Genomic DNA, 8,425 nt, shown 5'->3' with positions numbered 1-8,425 from the left:
TGGATATAGTATTCTTGGCCTCATATTTTTCTTATTTGGTGCTCTGAATATATCATGCCAGTCCTTTCTGGCCTGCCAGGTCTCTGTGGATAGGTCTGCTGCCAATCCAATATTCCTACCACTTTATGTTACAGAACTTTTGTCCTGAGCTGCTTTCAGGATTTTCTCTTTGTCCCTGACACTTGTAAGTTTTGCTATTAGATGAGGGGGTGTGGACTATTTTTATTGATTTTGAGGGGGATTCTCTTTGCCTCCTGGATTTAGGTGCTTGTTCCCTTTGCCAAATTAGGAAAATTCTCTACTATAATTTGCTTCAATATACCTTCTGCCCCTCTCTCTCTTTCTTCTTCTGGGATTGCAATTATTCCAATATTGTTTCATCTTATGGTATCACTTGTCTCTCGAATTCTCCCTTTGTGGTCCAGTAGTTGTTTATCTCTCTTTTTCTCAGCTTCTTTATTCTCCATCATTTCACCTTCTATATCACTAATTCTCTCTTCTGCCTCATTTATTGTAGCAGTAAGAGCCTCCATTTTTTTATTGTACCTCATCCATAGTTTTTTTTTTTTTTATTTCAACTTGGTTAGAATTTAGTTCTTTTATTTCTCCAGGAAGGGATTTTATTCCTCCAGAAAGAGATTCTCTAGTATCTTTCATGCTTTTTTCAAGCCAGCTAGCACCTTGATAATCATCATTCTGAACTCTAGTTCTGACACATAACTCATGTCCATATCGATTAGGTCTCTAGCCATCACCTCTTGTTGTTTTTTTTTTTTTTTGTGGTGAGTTTTTCCACCTTCTCATTTTATCCAGCTAAGAATAGATGAATGAGAGAACAAAATACTAAAAGGGTAGCAATGACCCCAGAAAAATATACACTAATCAAATGAGAGGAGACCTGAAACTGGGGCAGGGGGCGGGGGAAGAAGAAAAGAGGAATAAAAGAAAAAAAAAGAAAAACATATGTATTTTATATATTAGACTGGTGACTAGAACAGAACCACACACTTGATTTTGGGTGTATTTTGGTCTGTTAGAAGAAACTACTGCCCTAAATTTTAAGGAAAGAAAAACTTTATATATATATATATATATATATATATATATATATATATATATATATACAAAAAAAATAAGAGTAAACACAATGAAGGGATGGAATATGACTATAAAGATGAATATTTTAAAAGATTCTAAAAAAGGAATTGATAAGAAGTTGGTTGAAAAAAGAAAAAAAGGAGGAAAGAATATGATCAGGCTCGAGACTAGAACAAAGCCATGCACTTGATTTAGGGTATATTTTGATCTATTAGAAGAAACTGTATCCCAAAATTTTAAAGAAAGGAAAACCTCTATGTATAAAAAAATAAGGTTAAATACAATGAAGGGATAGACTAAGATTATAACAATGAAAATTTAAAAAGATTTTTAAAAAGATATTGATAAGATAGAATAGTTAAAAATGTTAAAATAGGAAAGAGGAAAAATTTAAAAAATAGAATAAGAAAAAAATAAAACTTAAAAAATTTAACTTTGGAAGACTAAAGAATCATGGGGAGAAAAGCCATGAATTCTATGTGTTGTTTTTGCCTAGCTGTGGAGTTCCTCAGTTCTCATTGATCAGTGAACTTGGTCTTGGCTGGATGTTCTTGCTACTCTTCTGGGAAGGGGCCTGTTGCTGTGATTCTCAAATGCCTTTGCCTGAGGTGGAATTACACTGCCCTTGCTAGGGGCCGGGCTAAGTAATCTGCTGATTTTTTGCTCTTGGTAGCTTTTGTTCCCTGAACACTTTCCATACAGCTTTGGAGGATGGGAATGAATATGGCAGCCTCCAATCTCCGGCCTTGGAGTAGCTGAGAGCTCAGGGCCCCACTCCTCAATGTGCCCTCATAGAAAAGCAGTCAATCCCTCCCGACTCCCTGGTCTCCAGCCACGCTCTGTGCTCACCTGGCCTGTGACCCAGCATTTCTATCTCTGGCCCATGACCTCATTTTGAGTCTCCAAACCCAGCAAATTCCTACAGTGCACTCCCATGCCACTCCTCCCAGGAAGGAAAGTTAGTCTCCCCAGATCTGCCACCCGTAGGGTCCCTGCTCAAAAAGTGGTGGCTCAACTATGCCTGAGGTCACAGTTGAAGGCAACCTCAAGCTGAAAGAGCACTCCTCAGCTCCATCTCTGTAGCCGGCTTCCCTGCTCCAACACCTAGGAGTTGTGCCACACTCAGGCACCCCTGGTCTTTCTGTGACCCTGAGGGACCTGAGACCACACTGTCTCTTCGAGGGCCCCACCCCCACTTAGTCTCTGGAGCGATGCCCTTCAGTGGAGCAGACTTCTAAAAGTTCCAATTTTGTGCTCCACTGCTCTATTGCTTGCCAGGAGCTGGCCCCTCCCCCCACAGTCTCTCTTCCCATATATTGCCTTGGATTCACTTTTCCACATGTCCTACCTTCCAGAAAGTGGTCACTTCTCTGTTCCTAGAATTGCTGCTCTTCTTTTCTCATATCTCCTGTTGAGTTTGTAGGTCTTCAGAATGGTTTGATAACTAGCTACCTGAACTCCTGGAACCTGATGATATTTAGGTCTCCTACTCCTCCACCATCTTGTTCTTTCCCACTTTTTAAGTTTTTTTTTTTTTTTTAAGTTTATTTATGTACTTAAGTAATCTCTACACCCAACATGGAGCTTGAGCTCATAACCCCCTGAGATCAAAAGTTGCACACTCTTCTGACTGAATGCACGCTCTCCAGCCAGGTATGCCCCAGAATTGTCTTTCTTGATTTTTATTTATTTTAACTTGTTTTATTATTTCTTAATTTATTTAATCCCAATATACTTAACATACAGTGTTATATTAGTTTCATGTGTACAATATAGTGATTCAACAATTGTAAACATTACTCAGTGTAGTCAGGGTAGGGTTTGTATACATTACTCGGGGTTGTCTTAATCCCCTTCACCTGTTTCACCCACATCTGCCACTCACCTCCCCTCTGGCAACCATCAGTTTGTTCTCTTTATTGAAGAGTCTGTTTTTTTTCTAAGTCTCTTTTTTTTCTGTTTGTTTTGTTTCTCTTACTTTTTTTTTTCATGATTTATTTATTTGAGAGAGAGAGAGAGTGAGCTCACAAGTAGGGGAAGAGACAGAGGGAAAGAGTCTCAAGCAGACTCCCTGCTGAGCAGAAGCCCGACATGGGGCTCCATCCCATGACCCATGAGATCATGACCTGAGCCAAATCAAGAGTCGGATGCTCAACCAACTAGCCATACAGGTGCCCCCTGTTTGTTTTGTTTCTTAAATTCCATATATGAGTGAAATTATATGGTATTTGTCTTTTTCCAACTGACTTATATCATTTAATTACATGCTGTAAATCCATCCTTGTTGTAAATGGCAAGATATCATTCCTTTTTATGGCTAAGTAATGTTCCATTGTATATATATATACCACATCTCCTTTATTCATTCATCTATTGATGGACACTTGGGTTGCTTCCCGTATTTTGTCAGCCAGCAGAATTCTTAATCAGGTCTCTGGGCAGAATCAGGATTCTTTCATTGGCTATAGTTTCAGCTGTTTTTACTGGATATTTTCCATAGCATCATCAGGTTGGATTGGTTCAATCCAAATTTCTGATGTCTCCCACTTTCAAACAACACATATGTAATAGGACACTTAATATTAACAAAGTCAAAAAATTTTTCTCAAGTCAGTTACAAGGCCATAGAGCTACCCAAGCAAAATCATGTCATCAGAACCCAGTTTAATTCTTGGGAGAACTCAGAACCACATAGCTGTTTCCAATCATAGCAGAAATTCAATGTTGAGTAGAGAAAGAGGAGAAAACCTTTTCAGTTTTAGCCTCTATGGCTTACCAATCATTTTAGGCCAGTTATCTGAACCTGTGACTTGTAAACACAGTTTCAATTGTTTATGGTACTGTGTTCAATATGTGGCAGGTGCATGTGGAAGTCCCCTGTAGAAATTATTTCCTCTTTTGGGGTAGGACATTTGAGATCTTTCTGCCTTGTTATACAAAATTTAGAAAATTTACAGTTTGGTAGGCTAGTTTGCTTACTAACTATGGTTTAATGAGCTTATAGATTTTCTACCAGCAAATCAAACCTATTCATTTTCATTTCCCTCTTTAAACCTCTTCTTTTTCTGACACCCCGAGGCTGATTTGAGTATAACCTCTGTTTAGTGACATAATTTCCATCCTTTCTTGTGTGTGTTCCTTTTGAGACCCTGCACAATGACGCCTGCTACTGTATAAAAGCTATGGAATTCATTAGGTCAATGAGACCTATCTCCTGGTCAAGATCTTCTCCTTCATTTCAATGACAGAGTTGCCTTCATCAAATTTCTAATTGCAACTGCTTCTTATATTTCTGAGATATATTGGTGATTTATTTTACCTGGGATTTGCTTAACTTCTGGAACCTGAGAAGTCAATGTCTTTCATCAGTTTTAGAAAATCCTTGGTCTCTTTCTCCACAAGTATTGCTTCAAGCCCATTTTCTCCTTTCTTTCAGGGACTATAGTTACTATACTATACTTTTTGACTGTATCCCAAATGCCTGTTATGCTCTGTTCTTTCAAACACCCCTTTTTCTGTCCTTCATTTTATTTTTTTTTATTTTCTTTTTCTTTTTTTGACTTTTTATTGTCCTTTCTTCCACTTCATGGATCCTGACTTTTGCTGCATTCAGACTATTGTTGAACACACCAAATGGGTTCTTATTTCCAGTTATTGTATTTTTATATTTAGAATGTCCATCTCTTTTTAATAAGTTCCAATTCTATAAATTACTTATCTTTTAGTATTTGCCCATCTTTTCCTCTTTTTTCTTAAGCCTATTAGTCATAGTTATTTAAAATCATGTCCATTCTAACGTCTGGGTCTGTTTCTACTAATTTTTCTTCTCATGGCAGGTGTCTGCCTGCATGGCTCAGTTCGTTAAACATCTGCCTTCCACTCAGGTCATGATCCCAGGATTCTGGGATATAGCCCTGCATAGGGCTCTCTGCTCAGTAGGGAGTCTGCCCCCACCCTTGCTTGTGCTCTCTTATGTGCCATCTCTTTCTCCCCCTTCAAATAAAATCTTAAAAACACACACACACACACACACAGCTTTCCCCCTCATGTTTTGTCATTTGGATTTGGTTTTAGCGTGCCTCTTAATTTTATATATATAGGATCTTTAACATTGGGGAGGAAATAATTGTAGATGTTGTGGATGATGTTATCTACCTCCATAGAGTTAAATTTTGTTCTGGTAAGCATAAAGATTACCAATGGATCACTTTGACCCTGTAAAGACTTGGATTCAAGCTTTGTTAGATCTATTCTATTTCAGTACTGTATTGTCCTTACTCTTAAGAGTGCAGCCTTTTTCGGTCTCAACTGAAAGCCGCAGATGTCTCTTTACCTTGGAGAGGCTTGAAGTCCAAGTTGTATTAGTGTTACAGGATTTTTTTTCTTTTTTTAAAAAATATTTTATTTATTTATTTGACACACAGAGAAAGGCCACAAGTAGCAGAGAGGCAGGCAGAGAGAGAGAGGGGAAAGCAGGCTCCAATGTGGGACTTGATCCCAGGACCCTGAGATCATGACCTGATCCAAAGGCAGAGACTTAACCCACTGAGCCACCCAGGTGCCCCAGGATCTTTTCTTTTCCTATGTGTTGGTGGCCTCAATTCTTGGACACGCTGCTTCAGAGAATGAAGAAGTAGACCGGACAGAGTGGTGGACAGCAAAGGAAGGCTTATTGAGGGATAACATAATGACAATTCAAAGCCCCCACCAACGAAAGGGTTGCCACTGGAGTTTCTAAGTGTAAGGGTTTTTATGGGCTTGTTGGTGGGCCGTTTTGATAATGGTTAACCTTCCATGTGCCTGTCATCCTATCAGATTTTTGCCATCTACTATCACATCGGAAAGGGTGGAGGGCTCCTTCAAGGGCAGTGAAAAATCCTTCTAAGGGTGGTTTCCTCTTAGGTTGGGGGCCTCTTATCCCTGCTTTGCCAGCCTTCCAACTATCCTTCATCTTAAGGTGCTGAAATCTCTACTTAGTTCATTAGCCTCTAAACTGCTGTTTTCTGGTGTGTGTGTGTTTAATCTTGCTTTGTGCATGTTGGGATTCTGGCCACTACCCTGAGGACAATTTGCTCTAGATTTTTTTTTTTTTTGCACTTGATTTTTTTTTAAAGATTTTATTTGTCAGAGAGAGAGAGAGAGAGAGAGAGAGAGAGCACAAGAAGGGGGAGTGGCAAATACAGGGAGAAGAAGTTTCCTTGGGAACCCCCAATGTGGGGCTCAATTCCAGGACCCTGGGATCATGATCTGAGCCAAAGGGAGATCCAGCTGAGCAACCCAGATGTCTCTGCACTAGATTATTGAACTGCATCTTTGCCATTCTTCTTGCTCTGGAAGTTCTCCTTCAAGTCCTGGCCACTTTAGCAGCTCTGAGCTTTGATCTTTGACTCTTCAGCCCAGTAATACTGCCAGCTTTTATTTTGCCTTTATATTCTAGCACTTGATTTGGAAAACTCCCTCAGGAGAAAAATTTCAGGGTGAATATGGAGCTCACTTCATGTTCTTCTCCTCTTTCAGGATCATAGATTCAAGCCCTGCCTGCTTTGGTTACTCTTCAAAGAGTTTCTTCAAAGAGTTGTTTTAATATTATTTATAAATATTTATATATTCTATCCTACCCTCCACCCAGGGGCTTAATCTAATGCATGCTCTTTCGTCCTGGAGGGAAATGGAAGCTTCAGCACTTCTTGCCGCTTGAGTCTGCAGTAATTTCACTGACCTATTTATTCGCCTGAACCAATGAAGATGGCATATTCTCTTCAAATTAAGGAACCTCAAAAAATTAATTTAGGAACCTCATTCCTTTTATTTTGTATATTAGATTAAGTCTACTACCTGTCTGTGGGCAAAGCCAAAGTCAGCTTCTAATAGGATTAGAAGACTGACAGCAGAGAGACATGGTAAAGAATGAATGGAGGAGCACCTGGGTGGCTTGGTCAGTTAAGCATCTGCCTTTGGCTCAGGTTCTGATCCTGGGGTCTTGAGATGGAGCCTACCCTCCCCCGGCTTTGGGCTGCCTGCTCAGTGAGAAGTCTGCTTCTCCCTCTCTCTCTGCCCCTCCACTTGGTGGTGCTCTCTCACCGATTCTCTCAAATAAATAAATAAAATCTTTTTTAAAAAAAGAAGGAATGGAAGTCAGGAAGTATAGCTAAGGGATATATACAGTGCATTTAAGCAAGTTTGTTAATGAAGGGAAGCCAGAGATATGAGGGCAATTAGGGGTGGGAGGACTTTTGAGATGAGGAGACTTGAGCATGTTTATAAGAGCTAGGGTGGGCCATGGGGCACCTGGATGGCTCAGTCAGTTAAGCGTATGTCTTCGGCTCAGGTCATGATCCCAGGACCCTGGGATCAAGTCCCTCATCAGGCTCCCTGCTTGGTGGAGAGCTTGCTTCTCTCTCCCTCTGCCCCTTCTCACAGCTCATGCTCTCTCTCTTGCTCTTGCTCTCGCTCTTTATTTATTTAAGTAAATAAATAAATAAAATCTTAAAAAAAAAAAAGAGGGTGCTGGACCTAAAGGAGAAGGTGAGGCTGAAGATATAAAAACAACAAAAGATAATTAAGAATCTCTAGAAGATGGGCACCTGGGTGGCTCAGTTGGTTAAGCGACTGCCTTCAGCTCAGGTCATGATCCTGGAGTCCCAGGATCGAGTCCCGCTTTGGGCTCCCAGCTCCATGAGGAGTCTGCTTCTCCTTATGTCTTTCTCCCCTTTCATGCTCTCACTCTCTCGCTCAGATAAATAAATAAAATCTTTAAAAAAATCTCTAGAAGAGATGGGAGTAGTAGGGTAAATTTCCCCGGTAGAATATGTTGGGGGAAAAACAGAGGTAAAGATATAGATTAAGGTTTGAAAGAAAGAATGAGATATCTGATAGTGTCATTTTTATGGCACCATTTTGAATCATGATAAGAAGGACCACTTAAGATAAAGAAATAGTAAAGAAGTAGAATTAAAGACTGGATGAGGTGAATGAGTGAGGGAGATAAGTCTGACTGCTCCCAGGGTTGGGGCTTGGTCAACTGGTTGGATGATGGGTTTGAAAAAAAAAAAAAAAGCAGCAGAGGACTGAACAGCAGACTTGGGAGGAAAACATGTTAAGGTAAGTTTCTTTGTTTACAGTGAATCCATTGCTAGTCCCTATTGACCTTTGCCTATAAACTTTGGGATCCATATAGTGCCTACTACAAAGATGAGCTTCTGTTGCAAGCCTTGTGTGTATAGCAGAGCAGAAGCATTCTGCTTTGCTGGATCCTGACTAGTTTCCGTTCTTAGAGGACGCTGTGGAATATAAGCAAAGGCTTTTCAGAATGAGCATTAAGTGGAGG

This window comes from Lontra canadensis, unplaced genomic scaffold, assembly GCF_010015895.1.
Source record: "Lontra canadensis isolate GAN:19392208 unplaced genomic scaffold, GSC_riverotter_1.0 scaffold75, whole genome shotgun sequence".
NCBI lineage: Eukaryota > Metazoa > Chordata > Mammalia > Carnivora > Mustelidae > Lontra > Lontra canadensis.
This window is presented reverse-complemented; position numbering follows the sequence as displayed.